This window comes from Ambystoma mexicanum, chromosome 5p (genome assembly GCF_040938575.1).
Source record: "Ambystoma mexicanum isolate Mex_15411 chromosome 5p, UKY_AmexF1_1, whole genome shotgun sequence".
NCBI lineage: Eukaryota > Metazoa > Chordata > Amphibia > Caudata > Ambystomatidae > Ambystoma > Ambystoma mexicanum.
In genome coordinates this window covers 1106549594-1106567859 of record NC_090930.1, presented here as the reverse complement: position 1 = coordinate 1106567859, position 18266 = coordinate 1106549594, and positions in this window count along the sequence as shown.

The following is an 18266-nucleotide window of genomic DNA, read 5'->3' as shown; positions in this document are numbered from 1 at the left end:
ATTTGCCCTTAAGGTCCATGGGTGGCGGGACCTCAGTGGTGAGGTCTGTAGGTCTCAGCTATACACAGATAGCCCTGCCAGAATTGTCTTTTGAGAAGTATACGCCTGTGTATACGGGCTTTGTCCTCCGGTGGTGAAGCGTGACGGGGGATGTTATTAAAAGCTCCGATAACAGATAGCCTCTATTATGTGATTAATTGCCCTTCGGTTCTTCCTGTTCCTGCTTTATCCAACTGGGGAGCTTCCCGTGGTGTAGGACGTCACGAGGCTCCGGGACAGTTCCCAAGGGAGAGAGATATCAGTTTGAGGCCTGCGCAGCCCACCCCTGGCGGGGTGCCAGGGTACTGTTCCTGGGTCTGCTAAATTCAGGAGTATGCGTGGGTTCAGAGGAGGGCACAAGCCCTGACAGATAGGGGCCCAACCCTCAAACTTTTGTGGCCTGGTTAAGATCTTCTAGCGCCCTTAATAGGACCCGAGGCACATTGGCTTGCTCATTATCTCCGGGGTCCAGGTGCTCCGTGCAGCCCCCCAGCCAAGTTGCGACTCAGGAGAGGGCCCATCGCCTTCCCTATTCGTGATGCATTAGGAGAGTCCACACGTGAAGAGCCGCCGGGACATCTCGAGCGGATGGAGCCAGTCGTCTCCTTCCAAAGTGACCGGGGCGCGCGCTCGTATATGAAACGACAGCGGAGACCGCGTAAACTGGGCCTGCTCCACGGCAGTCCTCCCACGGGCGCACCCGCTGCCCGATCGGGCCCCCTCCGGGTCCCCGGCTCACAGAAGTGGGGGAGTACGTACCTGTGTGCTTGTACTTATCGGTGGGCCCTGGCAGTGGTGTGCGTCGCTGAATTCCCCCTGGTTCTGCGCGTATCACGGCTCTGCGATCGCTGGAGGGCGCGGCGGGATCTCGCAGGCCTGCTCTGCCTTTGCACGCCCAATCTTGCAGAGGGGGTTTCTCCATGAAAAAAGCTCTGTTTCAGTCCAGGTTTTCTCCCAGTATGTCCTGAACACTTCCGACGCTAATTTCCGTCGAAATTGTAGCCAGGGGGGGTCTCGTGGTGGGGGCTCAATCTACTTTTCGGAACCCTTGCGCGGAGCCTACACGGAAAGTAATCCCATCCGTGCGCCCCCTGGTGGCCGATTACATGCAACTTTTTAAGCACTACACGTCAGCGATGACGAGTTTTTCGTATAAATGATTTTTTTAAATGAAATTAATTAGTGTTTAAGCGAGAAGGACGATTGAGGGATTGCTGATATTCATTAACTCCCCGTTTTTTGTACTTGTCATTAAACAGACTCCCTTGGCCAAACCATTGAGTTGTCATTATTGATTTGATGCGTGAATATTAATCTGCATCTCCATCCATCTCACGGGTGCTGCTGCCTCATCTTAAAGTGCTGTTGGGTAACCCCCAGCTCTATGGCCCAGTTGGGGTCCTAGTGCACACTTGGTAGCAGAGATAGGATGGTATATCGACTATCGATTAAGTAAGACACCCATTGACCATCAACATAAAAGTAACTCTAGGTCTTTGGCAATATTACGAGTCCTTTGCCATCTGGCTAAGTAGACCAAGAGGCTCCCTGTAGATAGTGGCTAGATTAAAGTGTAAAACCTGCAGGCTGAGTCCTGAAGGAACCTGTGTTTTCTCCCACAAACCCCTTCCCACTTCTACGAGCAGCTGACCGTACGAAAAGCAAGGAGAGGCGATAATGAAGGCGGTGATCCTGAGCATCCATAGAGTAAAAAAAATGCAAACGGTGAGTGAAAAAGACTGAATATTTTCCCAAAAAGTTGCATGCCTCAGAACAAGTAAGGGAAGGTAACGGAGGGAGGTGGGACAAAAATAACGTTAGGGTAAGAGTAGAATGTATATATATAAGGGGAAAGAAACATTGACTCAAGGGTGACCGAGCAATAGAGAGAGGATACCTCCCGGTTACCCGAGATAGAGAGAGTATACCAGGAGGATACCTGAGCAGAGAGAGGATATGCCCAAATACCTATGCTTTAATATAGCAGTTAGAAGAAGCCTGCATTCAAAGTCCTGAAAAAATAGGGCGCAGTAGAAAACCAGAATCGATGAGAGAGGCGATATGAAAGGGATGGGCTTAAATTCCATGTCAGAATAATCATAGGGAAGGAGATTTGTGTAGCTAGCGTCAGTCTGTCTAGTGTGTTACGTCTGTCTTGTGTTTTTTTTTCTTTCTCTCTGACGTCATAATGCAAGGCATTTTTTGTGGGTAAACAGCATGAAAATTACACAATTGTATAGCTAGGATGTTGTATGACATGAATTGATGGTTGTTGTTTGAAAAAGTTAAAAGACATTTTTGTGAAAAAACGGGATTGGAGCTTGTGCCGATTGGTGCTTGCTCATATTGTTCATCTTGTTTAGAAAAACATAAAACGTAACAAAGTGTTTTATGAGGAGAAGACAACTAAAGTTAACTATGGAAGATATTGCACTGTTAGTACATTTGTGCAAACAGTTGCCAAAACTTGCACCTAAGCTGAAAAAGTACAGTGCAGAATGGGTTAAAGGAACTGCCCACAAAATGTTTATGCCATGGCCCAGGGTGGCTCGCTATCTAAACAGTCCTACAACACATGACGACATATTTGCACGCCACCTACACAGGCAAAAAATTAGACAAACGCCTAGCTAGTTTAGAACTTTGGAAGATGTACCAAGAGGATAAGGAGGAGGAGCTGCCAGCAGATTGGATACTTAACATGAGCACAGGTGGGGATGAAACGCCTTCCGCACCACCCGCTCTGTCTGAAACAAAGAGCGAAGCTAGTAAAGATGAAGGATTATATCCATTGAGGGAACTTAAAGCAGCCACGGGATATAGCAACCCAGCTTATGAGTCACCTACGCAAAGTAGTGACGAAAACCCAGATAAAGAAAGAGATGGAAATATCACCTCCAACGTCCGGAGGGACAATGAGAGACACAAAAGAGAAAAAGAAGACTAGACACAAGCAAGTACATCTCTAGATACAGATAGAGAGGGAAAGAAATGGAAAGGAGATGAGGACAGAACTGATGAGATGACATTCACACAGAACAAATGTGTGGGAGGTCTGATTCTGTTGAAACTCGATGATAAAGGCAAAAGGGAGAGTCAGACGAGTCAAGGTGAAAAGAGAAGGAAAAGGAAAAAGAATTGAGAGACGAAAGAATCAGGAAAAAAGATAGACAGAGACGAGAACCGCTATATCACGAAGAGCAAGAAAGAAAACGTGATCACAAGCCAAGTGCAGCTAATGTTCAGGACAGACAGGAACAACGAAGAATAGAGGAAGAAGAACAAAAGATACAGGAGAAGAGAATAAAAAGACGAAGGGATGAGGAAGTACGAAGGGCAAATGAACGTAGAGATGCGAAGAAACAAGAAGAAGATAGGGTCAGAGAGGAAGCGAGGAAGTGCAGAGAGTTCAATGATGACATAGAACGCAAGTAAAGACAGAGAGTACGGGATCTTGAATATCTGGAGAGAGAGGTCAAAAAACCCGATCCAGTAGTAGACTGGGAAGACATAGAAGAATTTTTCCCTGAGTACGATACAGTACCAGTCACGGCTAGGGCAAATATAGAAGATGACTTCGACACCAGAAGCATCGGAGAAACGATCGATAGAATATATGATGAAATGGGGCTAGAACAGGTACCCCAAAGGAGAGGAGAGGAAAGCATCTTGAGAGCACTCAGTTGTATGACACTGAGGATGCCTCCCAAAGCAGCAGAAACAGAGAGCTGTCCCTAGATAGGTTGACCCTAAATAGGAACGAGGAAGATGAGAGGAGTTACACAAGTTGGGCACAGACAATATCAGATGCAGAAAGAGAGGACTATGAAGAAAAGGAAGATGAGAGGAGACGCGAAAAACGTTGCTCTGGAGGAAAAGGAATAAGATGGTCAGACTCTAGTGAGTTGGCACCTAAGACATCAGAGTCAGCCACACAATCAGATTGGCACAAAGGAGTATCTTACGGTCAGAGGGGGTGTCTCTACCGTTTTATGTGAGCAGACTAAGGACATTGCCAGGTAGACGGCGCTGCAGGACCATTACCCCTGCAATGGATAGAAAAATGACGAGAGAGGCAAAGGAGTGTCATGTATTACAATTCCCGTTGCTCGAAAAAGGAGGAACGAGGCCACAGTATATTCCATGGCCACACATGGATCAAGAAAACCTGAAAAATAAGCTTCTAGTGTTAACATCGGGAGCCGGAAAATGGATATATGAGCTAGACAAAATGACGGGAGGGAACAAGTTGTCTATTGGGTATATTTAGAGTCTTTTGATCGCCATACTTGGTGATAGAGCTGACGATGTGTGGACACTGGCAGGTTATCCTGGCGTGACCACAGATAATACAGTACACGATGGAGCTCCATTTAACAATTGCAGAGCTGCGGTATGGAAAGCATTATGATTGCTATACTGAGTTACTTCTGACATGGGAGCTATAATGACACGCAAAATGAAGGAATCAGAAGATCCCTTGCTTTACATTTAGAATTTCCAAGACACATGGGTGCTGGAAATGCGGGAATCTTGGGGGAAATCTATACCCGTGTTTTACCATATATTATGGCCCAGGGCTGCCAGATCAGGTACAGAAGCAGCTCAAGAAATTGGTAGGAATCGAGGGCAAACTGTGGTCCGAAATACAGTTGACCATAGCTCACTATTGCAGGCTACTGCAAGAAAAGAATCTCAAAAAAAGAGGCTGCACGTAAAGCTGAAGAGGCAAAATTAGTGCAAAAGAAATTGTCAAAATATGCCATTGAAGGGGCAATGATAACTAGCACAGACAGATCGAACATACAGCAGGTCAATAATCAACAGCAAGTTAATCAGGGCAGTAATGGGTTTTACCCCAGAGGGAGAGGCTTTCGAGGAAGAGGATGGCAGAGTAATCAGGGAGGTTTTAAAAATAATCAGGGAGGTTTTCAAAACATGCAAAATGGCAATCATGATATGTTAAATGGGCGAATAATCAGATCACCACCAATATGTTGGGCGTGTGGAATGACAGGGCATCTAGCACGCACATGCAGAAGTCAAGGCATAGTGCAAAACGACCAAGGAACAAGAATAGGGATGGTGAATCCACCTGTATTTTTGCAGCAGGGTGAAAATGAAGTTGCACAAAATCACACGGTGCAGCAGCATGCGCCAGGAACACAGCAAAGTTTGCAACCTCATAACTTGATATATTTTCCACAAGGACAGTCTCAACAGTCACCGATGCAACTGTCACAGACAAGTGCAGGACAGGCATAAGGACCAACACTGGTGATGGCGGAAGTCCATTCATGCAGCATGGGACAAAGTTATATATGGATTAGGATAGCTCACTGGGAAACCTGATGTGTTCTATCCTATCAGTGACACCAGAGCCTCACGAGGAACCAAAGGTAAATGTCTGTATAGGGGATAAAGAATATTCCTTCTTAGCCGACACGGGTGCAACACGCTCGTGTATACGTGAAGGCAAGTTTTCCTTGTCCGGCGATGCCATAAATACTGAGGGCTTCACAGGAGCAACCAGTTGTGTTCCTTTTACAAAATAACTTCGAGTCTCTATAGGAGAATGTAACATGAATGTGCCAGTGCTATATTCAAGGCAAATCTCAGTTAATATAGTGGGATGAGACCTAATGACAAAGTTAAACATGAGAATCTCATTCACAGAGCAGGGCAGAGTGTGTTCGACTCCAGGAATGCATTATTTGAACGTATGAGAAATTATTAGAGCATACGCCGGACAATCATCTATGAGAGCTGTTCCATTGGAACCAGACATATTTGCATTTGGAATATGCACACTAATGGCAGGGCTACCAGGCCTTGCATACAAAACCATGAGAACCCCAGATGAGTTTTTATTTAGGCCAAGAATACCTGTGCACGAGGAAAAGGGACAAGTGTGTTCCTTGGCAATACACATAGCCATAGTGTGAGGGAAAATGATTTTGGTCGATGATTGTGATGATGAAGGCAGACAATGGTGCACAGTAATCACCATTGAGGAAGGGTACAGATTAACTGATGTCATTAAAAATGATGATCTGTTTGACGAACAAACAGGTGTAGATGAAACACCAGTTGAGGTAAATCTCATTTTCTGGGTGAGAATGATCACAAGAGAGGTGCCCCAGAGAATAATACTGGCACAAAAACATCCTGAATATTTTGATGATGACATGGTCCAGCTCCCTGTCTCAGTGTGGACCACAGGCCCCTATAACATAGACTTGTTAAAAGGAGTAGGAGATGTGAAGATTACATTGAAACCAGGAGCAATTTTGCCAAGAGCACGACAATATCCCATGTCTAGGGAAGCAGATGAAGGGATTTTCAAGACAATTTCTACTATGATGGAGAAGGGCATCTTAGTGACGTCAGAGTCGTCATGCAACACCATGGTTTATTCGATTAAAAAATCAAAGGGAGGGTAGTGGAGACTAATTCAAGATTTATGCCCGATAAATGATATTGTAGAGGCTGAGTTCCCTCTAGTCCCTAACCCGTCCACAATCCTATGTAATATACCTGTTGAGGCACAATATTTCATGGTGATTAACTTGAAAAATGCATTTTTCTCAATCCCATTGCACAAAGACTCACAAGATTTGATGTCATTCACGTTCAGACAGATGCGTCTGAAAAGCACAAGGTTGCCCCAGGGATACTGGGAGTCTTCTTCGATTTTAAACAGAGTCCTGCAATATTGCATTAGAGAGTGTTGTCTTGCAATATGTGGACGACATCTTAATTTGCAGCACAACAGAAGGAACGTGCAGACACAATTCTATCCAGCTATTGACTATATTGGCTGAAAAAGTATATGAAGTGGACAGAGAAAAGTTACAATATTGTCAGCAAGAACTGCTATGCATAGGCCAGCTAATCTCACATGAGGGTAAAAAGGGTTAGCCCTGAAAGGGCTGAAGCCATATTGAACACAGCCAAGCCACACACGATAAAACAGATGCAGAGTTTCCTAGGATTATGCAATTACGTCAGAGCATGGGTCTTTGACTACAGCTCATATACCAAGCCCTTATTACAAGCCCTAAAGAAGGCACAGGGGATGAAAAAAAAATTGGATGGACTGACACATTGGAAGAAGGATTTGTCGAACTGAAAAGATCCCTTTGCACGGCACCAGTTTTAGGGATTCCCAATTATGCAGAGGAATTCTACCTGTTTTCACACACGAATGCCAGTCTTATGACAGCACTCACACAGAGAACCACGTAAGGTACAAACCTCTGGCGTACTACAGTAGAAATTTAGACTCAGTGATGAGAGGTCACTTCCTTTGTGAACAAAGTTTAGCTGCCGCAGTGTTCGCCATAGAGACGGCTACAACCATTGTGATGGGATGCTCAATGACGTTATTCGTCGAGCATGCATTATTTGCCATTCTAGAGAAACCGAAAGGCACATTGACATCTCAGAGAGCTTCTGCTTATGAAGTGATCATATTAAATCCATCGATTAAGATAATTCGATGTAAGATAGTGAACCCAGCTATGTTCATAGCAGAACCAGTCACTGAAGGAGAGCCGCTCCATGACTGTGCGAATTATGAAGAATTCTATGATGAGATTCCTAGAGTAAAAGAAAATGCATTGGCAGATGGAGAAATCGTCTTCGTTGACGGTTCTTCGAGAATCGATCAAAATGATCGGCAAAGATATACAGGCACCGCTTTGATGAAGCATACGGCAAATGGAGAATTTCGAGTACTTCTTAGTGCATGATTACCATCTCAGTACTCAGCACAGGCTGCAGAATTATTGGCACCCGATACTCGCACTCGAGAATCACGCTGACCAGGAAGTAACAGTGTTCAGCGACTCTGCCTATGTGACATCAACAGTGCAGGCCGGCTTAGCACACTGGAAAAGGATAGGCTACCTCCGAACGGACGGCACGCCAGTGCAGCACGCACCCCTATTGGACAGACTGATTAAGGCACTACAGCTCCAAGTGGGCATAGCAGTCGTGAAATGCACTGCCCACACGAAAGGGACAGATTTTTTTCTCACGCAGAAATCAAGCAGCAGAGGCAGAAGCCAAGCATGTGTCCACCAAAGACAAAGTCATAATGGATGTGGAATAACTGATGTGCATGAGAGAATGATTGATGCACGAAGTGAACCTGACAGTTATAGAAACATGAGGCAAACCCAGTTAATGGAACTCCAAGGGGAAGCACCACAGGTGGAAAAGAATCTCTGGAAGCAGCGAGGATGTTCTTTAAACCCCTCTGAGAGCTTGTGGTGACAAGACAGCACTGCTAAACCGGTGATGGCTATAGCCCTATTGAAGATAGCATTGGAACAATTGCATTATCCAGAGCACATGTCAAAAGAGAATCTAGCAGCAACGATCGCTGAAGACTGGTTTATACCGAATTTAGCGGAGCACGTTGCATTTTTTATGGTGAACTGTATAATCTGCCAACAGTTCACGGATGGGCATACACTAAGAGTCATTAGAGGAGTCATCCCAAGGCCAAATGGACCTTTTCAGCACTTGCATGTTGATTATGTCGATATGATTCAAGTATGTAACGGGTACAGGTATCTAATTGTTGTAGTGTGTCAATTCCCCAGATGGATAGAAGCAGGTCCATGCACACACCAAGACTCTACCTGTGCAGCCAAATTTCTAGTAAGGGAGCCTTTTCCCAGATGGGGAGTGTGTGATGTCATGAGATCAGATAATGGGCCTCACTTTGTTAATGCAGTCTTTGAACAGATTAGCTTGTTGCTTGGTATAAAGCACCAGTTCTCATCGGCGTATCATCCTCAAGGTAATGGGATATGAGAAGCTCAATGGCTTGTTAAAGGAAAGGATAGCCAAGTTGAGGCTAACTCTAAAGAAGGGATGGCTACACTGTCTTGCATTGGCACTGTATGTACTCAGAAACCAGCCTGGTTCTGACCATCATTTTACACCGCACAAAATAGTGACAGGCAGAAGGATTCACACGCTACTTAAACCCCAAGATAGAGCTAGATGTGATGCTCAGCCAACAGGAAAAGTTTTAGGGTCTGAAATGCAAAATTACCTGAACTGCATGACATCTTGTCTTACTGTAATTTCAGGACAGCTGCAATGACGACAGAAAGGGTGAAGGGCAGAACAGAACAAAGGAGATACTACAACAGACCTGATTCAAAGTTTACGTCTACTGCCAATTTTTCCTGGCGACACGGTCCTGGTGAGGAACCACACGAGAAAGAAGTGGGACGAGCCAAGGTGTAACGGTCCATTCAGAGTGGAGAACGTTACTCCCTCTGCAGTCAAGCTAGAAGGAAGAAGAGCTTGGATATTTCTGGCTAATATAAAGCCATACATCAGAGAAGGCCCCCTGCCCGTACCCAAACACGTAGAGACCACAGACGACAGGGAAGAACCATAGCACGTGCAGACGAGATCCATGACGAGGAAGAAGGACGCATGACCAGCAAAGCAAAGACCAATAACTTTTGTATGAGTTGTGACTTAAATTAGGACATTTCCGCTGAGCAAAAAAGGGGATAGGGACATAAAACACGGACACTGTGTGCATCCTAGTTGCAGGGTGAAGAAGAAAATTGCACATATAAGCCACAACATATTCTCTTGACTTTGAACTTTGGACTGAGGCCTACTGAATCCTTGAAGAGAAAAGGATATGCCAAATTTTGATCGAGGACACACAAACTGGAAGAAAATACAATATCAAGACTCGTTCCAGACAGGAGCAATATTTGGACTCATGTATGGTGTCCCACAGCAGCAACATCACTAAAGACCTTCTAATTTACTTTGAACTAGTATTGAGATCTTATCCGTCATTAGTGGGAAGGCTCACTAATATCACTGAATTTGTTCAAGACCCTGAAAACGAAAAGACAATAAGGAGGCTGCTCATTGTGATTGCGAGCAGTTCCTCCTGCTTCCGGAATATAGGGAGGACCAGACAAATGTCCTAAGCAGAAGAAGCAGCGAATAGGCTTGTCAGCATGCTATTCTTTCTCTTAATTGAAGACTGTCCAGATCTAGTTGGGAGATGCACTGACGTCTTCACATTTCTTCGAGATCCAGCAAACACTGAATGTTTGAGTATAATCCTGAACGGAATCATCATTCAGGTTGCACTTCACGCTCATCGAAATCATAGAAGCTGCTCACAGTGAGTACCGAGCAGTTCCAGAATTCAGCAAGAACTAGACAAATGTCCCTTTCACCAGAAGATAGCAGATCAGCGAGCAATTTCTTCTTTCGCCTAATTGAGGACTTTCCATAACTTGTGGGGAGGCCTGCCACTGTTGACGTCCTCACTTTCATCAGAGACCCAGCTAATTCTACACAGATGAGCATGCTCCTGCATGGTATTGTGATGCAGGTTGAACTTTTTAATCATCATCAGAATTTTCAGAGGAGACTGTAAACTTTCCACCGAGGGACAGATCGAGAAGATGTTGCCAGAGACTTCACTCTTGTTTATACTGACAAGGACACAAGATGTCTTCTGGAGTGAAACAGATAAGAGGAATCGATTGGGGACTTGTGTATTTTGAACACGCAGATTAAAAAAGACTTTCTGAACTTATTGTCTTAGTTGACATTTTTCGTATACAGAAAAGAAAAAAAGAACTGTATCCAGAGACAATAGACAATCCATTGTCCAGGCAAAGGATGACAATTGTTCCAGTACTTGCAACCAACAAGCAGAGACAGCAGAATCCAGTGATAATACTGCCTAGAATGTATTAAACTGTTTGTTTTTCCTTAAATGATAAAGATGGGAAACCAAAACAGCAGCATTGTCATCCCTCAAGAGGAGAGGTGCTCTTACTGTTCCAGAACTAAGTGCTGTAGATTGGCCTAGAGAGGAATAATGTACCTATGCATTATATTTATTGTTGTTTTTCTGTCACTAACGATTAAAACTGCATTTATATTGGTGCACAAAGTGTTCCGATTCCAGTAAACCCACCTGATGTACATATGACATACACAAAGGCACCCAGACCTTTTATAGTCATTCCAGTCCCTAGAAAGCCTGACAAAGGAGTGAGTGAACTTGAAATGGATGTGATTAGCAATGACACACACACACACACATTTGGGAACAAGCAAGTTCAAAAGCCAGAGACAGGGTCAGCAGAGTAAAAATGAGAAAAGGTTACTGACAACCACATGCATGCAAACGATGAGTGCACATACACCAGGTCTTGTGTCAATAACTGCAGAACCACAATCCAAAGAATGGGAGAAGGATAGACAACCAACAATGAGAAGCTCCACTACAAGTGAAGTGAAAAGACAAATGGAAAAAGCTGAACTTTTAAGGAAACAAAAGCAGTGGGAGAAGAAACCAACAGAGACAGCATTGATAAGCACCCCTGATCTAGCACCGGAAAGGGCGAGTGCAAGCCCAACGAAAATCTCAGGAGCACAGATGATAGCAGAATCAATATGGTCGTTCATAACCATAGCCAGGAAAAGACGGTTGTAGGTCAAAGTTTCGAATCAAAAGGATCTAAATACAATAGGGTCGAATCAAAAGGACCGAAAACAAAAGGGTCGAATTTATTTATTTTTATTTATTTTTTGGGGGGGGTCCCCGCTAAATCCCAGTTTTTGCTGTAAAAATCACTTTTTTTTCCTATACGGAAACCCAAAAAAAAAAATACATTTACAAAAAAAATTCGACCCTTTTGTTTTAGGTCCTATTGACTCGAACCTCTGGCATTCGATCCTTTTGCATTCGAACCTTTGACCGGACACCGGAAAAGAGAAGAGGACAAGGAAAGAATTGCCAGACTTTCCTCTACCCAGATGGTACAGATGAAGAGACCTGAACCCTGGATGGAAGTAACTGAGCATCCTCCAGTGAGAAGAAGTTACATGGAATCAATTAAAGATGTAATGACAGCAAACTACTTGAAAACCTTGAGAGTCAGAAGACGCATACTGTTAGGCACAGGGCCCCCAGGTATGTTTTGGGTGCCTGTGCTGATATAAGGTGACAGATAAGCACACACACAGCGAGAAGCTCAACAAGAAAGAAGAGTAAGCAACTGTAACAGAAATACAAAGGTACAAACAAACTGGATTCCCTCTTGGGGTGTATGCAGAAAATGGGAGAGAGTGTTCCACGGACTTTAGGAAACTCCAGCCTTCTGCACAGACTGCTATTACAGGGGCCCACGCTGTATGCTCATGGCTGGGAACAACAGCTGTGGGTGTCTGTAACACTGAAAACGCGACAAGGGAAGGGGCAGAGGTTGCCTGCCGGAAACCAACAGTAAAGCTCTGTACAAAGTTCTTACATAAGACAACAGAGGAGACAAGAACAGAAATATCCAGGGAAAAGGAAGAGAGCAAGGGGGGAGTAGCCAGGACACAGGGGGACTGTAGACAAGGAAGCAGGGCTGCAGAAACGGATGGCACAAGGTGCAGGAAAACTGTAGTGGACTGCAGGGGACTGTAGTAGTCTGCAAAACAGGGAGTTCAGAGGAACAGGACAGAGAGATGTAGTAGTTTGAGGCAAACTGTGGTGGACGGCAACAAGGAGTGAGCCCAGAGGAGCAGGGCAGCTAGGAGTACGCCCAGAGGAGCAGGGCAACAAGGAGTGAGCCCAGAGGAGCAGGGCAACAAGGAGTAAGCCCAGAGGAGCAGGGCAGCGAGGCAGGGAGCCCAGAGGACCAGGGCTGAAGGCAGCGGAGTGTAGCAGGCTGCAAGGCCGGGAGACCAGGGGACCAGGGCTGAAGGCAGCAGAGTGTAGCAGGCTGCAAGGCAGGGAGCCCAGGGGACCAGGGCTGAAGGCAGCAGAGTGTATCAGGCTGCAAAGCAGGGAGCCCAGGGGACCAGGGCTGAAGGCAGCGAGTGTAGCAGGCTGCAAGGCAGGGAGCCCAGAGGACCATGGCTGAAGAACAGGAAAAAGCAGCAACAGGAACAGAATTCAAATTCGTGGCTCAAGGAAAAAAGGGGCTGAAAGACTCTTGATGCAAGAGACTGAGCTCCTGCTTAAATACAGCCCTGCCCTGTACTGCGGCAGGCTAATTGGCAGCACCTGGAGCAGCACACCTGAAGGCAATCTGCCTCCTCCCTCTCTGGTCCTGAGAAGGGGGAAGCAGCACTGATCGCTCGGGTTTCTGGGGATTGTGGTTCCAATACTGATGATGGGAACAGCCAGGAATTGATAACTGTAGCAAGGTGCATTATGGTACATGTAGTTAACGGAATAAAATAAGAAAGTACCAAAGTCGTGCAAATGGAAATTAAGGACCAAAGTGTGAATAGGGGTTGTTCAAAGAGTATTATGAAGATAAATTAGTTCCAAATAGTCCATGATGGTTGCCAATGTGTGTGCCAGTGGCACAGACATAACACATACACAGAGATGATAATGAACTAAATGACTACCTGGAGAGCACAGCACACTTGAGAAATAACATCTGGTACCAACACATGAAAGAAGTTGTAAATTCAGAGGAGGAATGCTTTGTTTGTGCACTCCTACCTTACAGCATAGGAAAGTCAAAGATCTTAGTACCTGTGGAAATTGATGTCCAGACAGTGCACTGTCTATCACACGTTGCAATGTGCAAGATCAGAGGCCAGTTCATGGGAAGTGATGCCTCGCTCAAATGGGCAACTGAAGGAACAGATCCAAATAAAGACAATTATGTCCAAGACATAAAAAAAAGAAAGAATGGAAAAACAAAACACATTGTGATCAGATATGAAAAGCCTGGAGTTAAAGGAGCAGAGACCAGAAGAGAAGCAAATAAAAAACTGAATGTCCAAGGAAAGACGCCAGAAGAAGCTTGAAAGTGGAACAACAGAGGCCAAATGCAAATTTGGGTAACAGTGCTTTTACCAGACGGATGGGAAAAAAGAGTAGTGATCTGCAGAGCATGGATGGTCTTCGGTCACTACGAGCCCACCATCAACATAGTGTGAAATGGATGCAAGTCATTATGGCCAAAACTTGCTAAACTGTTGACATGGGTCGAAGACAGTGGAGGACCATTACAGATAGTGCCATTGGAGAGGCCAAAATTCTGCTTCAGGAATAATGGTACAAGAAAAATGGGAGAGAATCAGAAGTGTGGCCGAGTCTTTGACGCTCCAGGAATGATACACGGTACTGCAGTGATCATGGATCATTATTGGGCATGTGGATCCAAAGCATTTATCAGACTGCCGAGAAACTGGCGAGGTATATGCATAATACTGAATGTCCATGTTCCAGCACTGGTGATTCCAAAAAGTGACCTGAATATTGACAGTTTACCGAAAGCAGATGCTCACCTGAGGAAAAAGAGATCTGTGGAACTGATGAACCAAATGAAGAGAGAGAATTACTTTTCTGCCAAATTAGAAGAACCTTTTCATGCAATCCCGTATGAACACAGACTGTTCAGCCTAACCTCATCAGCGTTCACAACAATTTTTATACCAAGAGTTCAGGTTGGAGTGAATACTAAATGGTTGCAGATAACCAGATGGGAGTCACTGCAAACCATCAACACAACCATAAAAGGATTCAATGCAATCAAAGAAGAGATAAGGGCAATCCGACTAATGACCCTCCAGAACAGATATGTCCTTGACATGATCACCGCTAAGGATGGAGGTGTTTGTGCAAAAAGCAGAGAATCATGTTGCACATTTATACCTTCTCATGATGAAGAAAATGGAACTTTAACAGAGCCATAGGTATGCTGACGAAACTACAGAATCAGATGATCGATGAAGCTGACGAAGTTCATGATGACAGTTGGTTTGGATCACTATTTTCATGGGTTCCACAATGGATGGCAGATGCATTCAAATTCCTAGGAGCCCTGCTAGTGATGATATTACTCAGATTCTGTGTTATCAAGATAATAATCTCTCAGTGCCAGAAAACTGCGAAAAAGGCCATAGGGATGAAGATCATGATTGATGTCGAACCAGGATGGAAACCCAAGGGCCTGGCTGATGAAGAAATAAGAGACTTTGTGAAGGCCAGCATTTATGTACCAGAAGGAACAAAGTTTCGATATCCAAGGAAACAAAGAAACTATGTGTCAGGTCCCTGTGTACCCTCCCAATCCTCCTCACCTGATTCCACTGAAGTAAGGTCCTCGGATACAGTACCAGATGGTTTGCTCTTCTTTTTCTTGTCGAAATATGGCTTTTCTTTAGGCTTGTGGTCCTTCCGTTCGTGTAAATAGGGTCTGGCTCCCCCGGAGGCCACCTTGACAGAGCTGGAACCTGTCCTTGCGGTACCCCGGGGAGCCAGCCCCAAAGCAGGGAAAAAGCCAAGTGGCGGAAAAAAATTGTCCAAGAGTCTTGATTGGAGTTAAACGTTCCGGAGTGCAGAGTAGAAACAAATGGGATCTTAGAACTGAAACGTGGCAGCAGGAAGTTTAAGCAGCTACTCCCTGGGATAGGAGGCAATCGCCTCAAAAATAGAAACAGGAAAAAACACAGAGAAATTAAAGCAGGTGAGTGGTGCGGTAAGGAATAACTAACACCAAACCCAAAGATGCGGAGGTCCGCGTAAGGATCCCTGGCGCAAGAGTGCTCCAGGCAAAGAGAGCGGAGACCGCTGAAAGAAGGAGGCGAACAGCAGGAAACGAAGGTAAGAAATGAGCGGCGATAGATGCCGGAATAGTACTTGAAGTGAACCGCAAGACAGCGGAAGAAACCCGGGTTCAAACAGAACGCGGAAAGTAGGAATGCCGGCAAGACGCCGATAGAGAAAAAGGTACGGAAGGACAGAAAGAAACAAACCTTAGTAGGGAGGCAGGAATAAGGGATACACACAGAAAAAACAAGGAAGAACGTCAGGGCGAAACTGACAGGTAAGTGGACTAAAGTTTAAGTCGCACAGAGCATTGTGCCAAGAACAACAGATACAACGCAATGAGCGCGGGGGCGGGGTCTGGTAATATATTAGACGCCGCCATATTGGATGAGGACTAGAGCGGTAGGAGAGCTAAAGTTAATGCCTCCAGCGCTCCCACAGCTTCCACCCGCAGTTCCTGACAGTATACCCCCGTCTCCTCGGAACCCCCCCCGGCTTCCCGGGATGACGTTGATGGAACCTTCTTAGCAATTGGGGGGCATGAATATGGGAGCTTGGTTCCCAGGACCTCTCTTCTACAGGGTAGCCCTTCCAATGCACCAGGTATTGTACCCTGCCCTTACGATATCGTGAATCAACCAGGTAGGAAACCTCATACTCATCAGGAACTGGAGCTACAGGAGTTTGTACTCTAAGAAACCGTCTCTGGAAAGGGTCTTCTTTGTGCAGTTCCAGGAGGGAGGTGTGGAAAACTGGATGAACCCTCTGGAGATATTTGGGTAACTTAAGCTTATAGGCCACCGGATTGATTCTGGACAGGATGGGAAAGGGACCCAAATATCTTGAAGAGAATTTACTAGTGTGAACCCATTTTGGCAGGAACTTGGTAGACAACCAGACTAACTGACCTGCCTTCCAGTCTGGGTTGTTACGTCTGCCCTTGTCGGCCCACCTCTTTTGTGATTGTTGACTGGTTTTGTGTGCCTTCTTGGCTAAGGTATGTACTTCATGTAGGCCCTTTAGAATACTGTCTAGGGCAGGTACATCGGTTGAAGGTCTATTATTCCAAGGTAAGTGTTGAGGATGATAGCCATAGGTACAGTAGAAAGGGCTCATCTGGATGGTTGTATGGAAGGAATTGTTATAGGCGAATTCTGCCTGTGGAAGGAATCGAAACCATTCATCCTGCTGGGGGCTACAAAAGCATCTTAGGTACTGTTCGAGGCTTGCATTAAGCCTCTCTGTCTGCCCGTTACTCTGGGGATGGTACCCTGAAGAAAGAGCCCTGTGAATACCCAATGATTGACAGAGCGCTGACCAGAACCTGGAGGTGAACTGAGAACCTCGATCCGATACAATGGTCCTGGGTAAACCATGAAGACGAACCACGTCACAGAGGAAAGTGGCTGCGGTTTCTGGTGCTGTCGGTATATGGGAGAAGGCGGAGAAATGAGCTAGTTTACTGTCGGAATCTACCGTAACCATGATTACGGTCTTACCATATGATCTGGGGAGGTCAACAATGAAGTCTGTGGAAACGTGCTCCCACAGACGTTCTGGCAACTGTGGCTGTTGCAATAATCCAACCGGTTTCCCCGTTTGGTACTTGCTAGATGCGCAAACAGGGCAAGAGGATACGTATTCCTGTACGTCCTTCCTAAGGGTGGGCCACCAGAAACCCCTGTGAAGTAGCTCGTATGTCTTCCTGATTCCAGGGTGGCCTACCAGGGGGGCATCGTGACACCAGGAAAGCACCTGTCTCTGTAACGGCTTAGTGGGAATAAAGAGAGCAGAACCATGGTAAAAGAGACCATCACTAGCCTGAGTAACAGTAGAGGGTAATCCGGCTTGCACATTATAACCTGGGATCAGATCTTGAAGAAAAAGGGAGGCTGCTGCAACTATCTTAAGGTCCGGAAACACCAGTTCGTGATTCTTATCGTCCCCTGAGTCGTCCCCGTATCTGCGGGACAAAGCATCAGCCTTATGGTTCTCCGAACCTGGAATGTGAGTAATTATAAAGTCAAATTGTAAGAAGAAGTAGGCCCACCTGGCATGACGGGCATTTGTGCATTCCATCTGTTGAAGGACTTGTAGGTTGCGGTGGTCGGTGCGGATTAGGAAGCTATGGGCCGCACCTTGCAGGAGATGGCGCCATTCTTGACAAGCTAACTTGATAGCCAACAGTTCTCTCTCAAGGACAGAATAGTTTTGTTCACTGCTGGTCAACGTTTTAGAGTAGTAGGCAACCGGGTGTTCTTCCCCATCATCTGCCTTCTGGAGTAGAATGGCCCCTACTGCCCCAATGGAAGCGTCTGTTTCCAAGATGAACTGTTTAGCCTGATCTGGTTGGACGAGAATGGGAGCTGAAATAAACAAATCCTTTAGTCATTGAAAGGCTTCTCTGGGTCTTATGTCAAAGATGAATTTGACTCCCTTTTTTAGAAGAGATGTGATGGGTAACACTATGTTGGAAAAATTGGGTATAAAACGCCTGTAAAAATTTGCCAACCCAAGAAACCTTTGTACTTCTTTGACGTTCGAGGGTTCCTTCCATTCCACTATGGCCTTTATCTTCCTTGGGTCCATCTCGATGCCGTCCTTAGATAGGATGAAACCTAAGTAGGATATAGTGGTCACCTCGAATTCA